Source organism: Larus michahellis, chromosome 1, assembly GCF_964199755.1.
Source record: "Larus michahellis chromosome 1, bLarMic1.1, whole genome shotgun sequence".
Lineage (NCBI taxonomy): Eukaryota > Metazoa > Chordata > Aves > Charadriiformes > Laridae > Larus > Larus michahellis.
Window position 1 is genome coordinate 113,978,318 of NC_133896.1, and position 5,575 is coordinate 113,983,892.

The window sequence follows — 5,575 nt, forward strand, 5'->3', positions numbered from 1 at the left end:
ATGGAAGTAGCTATTTCTCTTCAGTATGGGAATCGTGAGGTTCTTATGAGGCTGCTTTTTTCACTTTATAGAACACAGAGATTAAGGGAATTGAACCCAAATTCATTTACTAAATCACCTGCACCATCAGTTAAATGCAAGGTTGGGTTTTTTTGTTTTTTTTTTTTTTTTTCCCCAGATGTTGCTTCATACCGTGGAGGACCCATAGGGCACTGCGGGCTTTCAGTTATGTGCCTTTTTTGTTTCCTCCGCCCATGTGTCTTTGTTTTAGCTGACCTGTCGTGTTGCCACACTTTAACTGGTAGTATCAAATATCCTGTTGTTTCTAGTTAAAGCTGCCGTAGCAGATCTGTTTAGTTCCAGCCTAGCAGAAGACCATGAGCAGCAGCAGCAGAATTAATCTGAACAAATGAAGAGGACTGATGAAGTCAATTTGTACTTCTTAGATGTGTTGATGTTGAAAGAACACCAGAAGGAAGGGGGTAGTTTTAGACCCCCGTTACAGAGTCTTTGTTGCTTTGTGGACAATCTGTGCTTTAACTGCAGTGAATGACTGATGTAATTAACAGATTTGCTCATGAAAACGTGAGGTATGAGCATAGTCAAGAGCATATGCTTCATGTTCAGGCATTAAAAAAAAAAAAACAAACCACAAACAAAAAACAAACCACCTTGATAATGTCTGTATTAAATATCTTTCAGATTATTTTTAGGCTACTCCAGTATGCATGAGAAGACAGCAGCTCCAGAGAGGTACCCGACGTAAACAGTAGCGCACAGGAAACAGTCTGATACTGTCCAACAAATGTAAAGGTCCATAAAGAGAGACGATGGTGGTTGTTTATAGTCTTCATTTTGTGCTGTTTCCTTTTCTCAAAACCCAGTGAGTCCAACTGTCTGTGGGAGGCCTTATGTAAACCCACGTTAAGAACGCTGACGAAAAAATGCACCACTCTATATAATAAATCACCTCGTCTATGCAGCATTTCCCAACATAAATACATACACTGATTTTTTTTTTTTTAAATATATTCTGGTATTGTGTCTAGAAGGATGCAAGAAAAATGGGTATCAGTCATGGCATTGAGAGAAAGTGGTAGAATATTTCCATTATTTGCTTCTGGACAGGATATTAATAGAGATATAAAAAGCTCTTATACAAAGAGGTCTTTTAGCAAAATGCAGTAGGTAGAGTTCAAACGGGGAACGATTCTTTCAAGTGAAACAGAATTATTTTTCATGGGATTGATACCCGGTTTTCCTTTACATATTGTGTCCTTGAAGATCTTTTGAAATGCTGGGCTTGATGGATAAGCTGACAACACTCTTAATTCCCAAGGAGCATCTTTCTTTGTAGGCGAACTAACAGTATCAGTATTCCCCTCGTTGAGTTTCCATCAGCAGAACGTTTCTGCTTGGTTCAGCTCTTCTATTTCAGTTTTTGATCCTTACAGGAGCGAAACCACAAAACTTCTGCAGACACCTATATTTCTTACAGCTCCAGCCATCGCTACCGTGCACGTGTGCTCCAACTTTATTGTCGTGCCCTTAAAATCCTGGACTTGGCTACAAACTTTTCTTCACCGTGAATTTCAGATCTTCACTGTAAGTAGCAGGAAGAGACTCAAACTTCTCAGAAACAGCTTCTAGAGGCAGTACTTCTAAAGAACAGCTTGACTTGCTTTCTGGTGATGAAGATAAACTCAAATCCTCTTCTCACAGGCTGGGAAATGTATAGTGAGAAAGGCTTATTTTCGCAATGGTGTTCACTGGATGGATTCATCATGAATGTTAGGGATATGGCCATCTGTCTCTTCATGTCTTAATTGCAGTACGTCTCAAATAAATGTTTGGGCCCCATGGTTCTTTTATTCACTCTTTCTATTTTTTTTATTTTATGCCTGCCCTGTTGTTCCCCATTTAAGTCACTTCAGTATCCACTTTCCAGGCTTTCTAGTTTGTTCAGTTTCTGCTTCACCATCAGCTGGTCTAACCGCCGTGCCTTTACTAACAGGTAGAGATAGTGATACGGAACCAGGAGTCTTCTGCTTCCATCCGATTAGCGTGGGCTTCAGTTTTCACCTCTACAGAGGCTCCTGAGCGCTTTTCTTGGAACCGCTCTGGTGTGTGTGCCTGTGCAGGATCTGTGGGTCAAATAACACTGTCCACACACGTGCTGTCTGGCAACTCAGCGTTTAAGAGCCTGAAATAGGAAAGTTATGGATGGTTCAAGCTGCAGACTTTTTCTGCATAGTCTCTTGGCACATTAGGGAAAAAAGAAATAAGGTAAATAATTTGTTGGAGACTGACTTAACCGAGCACTCTCTGAACTGGGCACTTGAGAAGCGTGAGGCGTGTCTTGCACACTGTGTCTCAGCGCTGTCTGTCCAGGTTGATGAAGGCTGTAGAAGCTATTCCTGATGTTGAATAATCTTCACTTCATTTTACCCTGATCCTCCTTCTTTATGTTGAATTATTAAAACTGCAGTCAAACCTAAATTTTGGCAAAAGGCAGCTATGTCTTGTGCTGGTTTAAGTTGGTGTCTGCGGTCCCTACTCACAACTGTGTTCTGAATGTAGGTATTTCCTATCGCTTTGTGGGACTGGATCTTCTTTGTTTTCTGTGTTACAAGTTCTCTGAACCCATTTGTATTTAACAGACACGCAGGCAACAGGGAGAGAGCAATAATTCCTGTAGATTTTTCTCTTCAAGAAACAAAACTTGTATTTTGTTTGTGACCCTAATCTGCAAAAGTGAAACTTTTAATTGAACTGTGGACTAAGTGCTTGGAAAACCCATGAGAGTTTGGGGAGGAGTTGCTTTTTTAATTATAGATAATACGGAATTGTAAATTGAAGGGAATTGCTACATAAGCAGTAAACTTTTACATGGATTAAGAAAAAAAAAATTTTTTCCAAGTGAGAAGTTTTAAGCAAAAAAGTCAATGTTAAGTAGCGCAATTTGAAGACGACCTCCTGCTTTCTTAGGGAAGAGGTTGGAGTGCTCTGCTTTTGAGAGAAACCTTGATCTATGGAACTGAAAATCTTGTAACTTTTAGTAGCTCAAGGTAATACATTTTTGGTAATCTGCATATGAAGCTCTCTTGTTTGGGAAGATTCAAGTTTTGCATCTTATGAAGCAGATTCTTTAAAAAAAAAAAAAAAAAAACAAACAAAAAAACAAAAAAAACCACCAACAACAAAAAAACCCAAAACCTAAAAACAACCAAAGGAAAAAAAAAAACCTGCGTTCCTTGAGGGAGATAATATTCTGAGAAGTCCAAGTTTGAGGTTGGATGCTCAAAAGACTTTCTTACCTCCTCCCTTCCATGCTCACAGCCTATTTTGAATAAGTACACTCTGTTTTGGAATACATAAAATTTCCCTGTTGGATTTCTGAAGGAAAAAATCCGTATCTCCAATGCCTTTTAACGTGAGATTAAGGCCTGTCATTGTATTTGGCACAGATGTTTTCTCTTTTCAGCTGATGGTGATTTTAGTTTATGTGGTTGTTGCAAGGTGCTTGAACAGATGGTTTTTTCGCTTCAGTATCCATTTGTAGGATGGATATCCTCAGTATACTTTGCAGACAAAGATTTATACTGCTGTGTTTTAAGAATTGACTCCATTTCCCCTTGGTCCAGTTTAATGCAGTTATTCAAATGTCTTGCACTGGGCAAGTAAAACAGTTCTGACTTTGTTTGCTGTTGATCTTGTATTTTCCACTGAAGACAGTGACATCTCTGTTATCTGGACTTTTTAAGAGATTTTGTAGTGCTTTTGTACTCTGTGAAGTTGTTTGATGGAAATAGAAAGCAATGGAGTTAATTACCTGCTGGTTGAGTTGACAGAGAACCGTAATATTTCCGGAGATGGCACATCTATCACCATTATGAAAACATCATAATGATGTTTTCTGATTAGTAACAAAGTAAAATTAAATAATTGACACTTGACACAGTGCTCCATAAAACTTGGAAAGCTGAGTATCTTTTCTAGGAAAATAGAAGACACCAAGTAAAATCTGGCAAGTGTTAAAACTGGCCATAATCCCCATAGGGGAGGGCACCTGCATGGATAACGTGCTTGTTCTCCCGTCTTTGTTCCTGGAGTAGGCACACAGCTAAAATATGGCTGAAAAATATTTATGATGAATTTTTATCTGCTCTGTAGTAATCTTATGGGTGCTTTGCTTTATACATGTTTGCTTTAAAAAGGCTTGTTTTTTTAAATGCATAATGTCAGTTCTTGGTGATAAGCATGAAAGTATGGTGAGTTCAGATGGCTATTTTCTATCAGAAGTTCAGTGAAGTTGTGAAACTTTGGATTTATCCTCAGTTATCTCTGCCCTATTAGCTGGCTAAATTCCCCCCTTCGCTCCCTGTCAAAACGCTTTTGAAACTAAGTAGTGAACTCAGGGCTGACTATAATGGTCCTCTTTTTTTAGGGAGAAATCAGTTGTTTGGCAAAGAGGGTTACAAGAGGTAAGCTCTGGCTAAGGGATGCCTGCAATATACCCAGTTTTAAACTAACCTGTTTTATGCATTGTTTCTGCTATTAAGACTGAATAATTTGGTTTTAAGTGGTGTGCAGGTCATTATAAATGTTGTTTACAAGCCCCTCTATAAAAGGGTGCTGTACAAAGAATGTCTAAAGGGAAGTGCTGGACTATGAGTAAATGTTGAAGGCTTTTAAGTACTGTAATCTAACACCTCTTTCCAGAGTGAAAGTGTTGTGGGGTTTGATCCCAGGAGAGATCAGAAAAGAAACGAGAGGTGTTATGAACTACAGAAATGGTCAGAGGTGTGGATGGATGGAGGTATTCCTTTAGGATTTCTGCAGAGAGGGAGAGTGAAGGCTGCTGCGTTCCCTCCCCTTGCCTTTGATCAACCCCAGGCTCTTTGCCCAGAGGAGATTCGGTGCTTCTCAGCAACGTAGGCACAGCTGGATTTGTCCGTGAGAGGCGGAGTGCAGGGCTCCCTTCTGCTGTAGAAGAGGAAGAGGAAACAGCCGCATTTTGGACAGGAGCCCTAGGGGAGCCAGGCATGCCGTTTCTGGAAGTGGGAAGGATGACAACAGCTGGGAGAAGCCCCCTCTTTTCCATAGGAGTCACTGTCCACACACCGGCCCTTCCCCTTCTTCTCCTTGTCTTGGGCAGAACTGCGACTCCAGGCTCGTGCATCCATGGAGCAGGTGTGGAGCTGACAAGTCTGTCCACCAGCAGCCTGCTTCGTTGGCCGAGTGCCTCCTTTGTTACTCTCCTGTTTAGTGTCACACCTGCAAGCTCATATTTACTTCATTTTCTTAAGTCCCTTCTGAGCCTCTCCTTTTTTGGGTACCAGCCCTGTTGGATAAGTGAAGTGATGTTCCTGTGTCCTAAATAAAGAAGCAGAGGATCCTATATTAAACCTGACTCGACTCAGTCCAGCTCACTGAGTAGTCTCAGCTAGACCAATGGACTGACTCGTGGCAATGTACATCCTTCCTTCAAATTTTACAGCATTTTCAGATTTCATCAGTTATTGCTTATATCTCAGCTCACTGATGAAGAGGTCTGTGCAGGACCTGCCTCCTT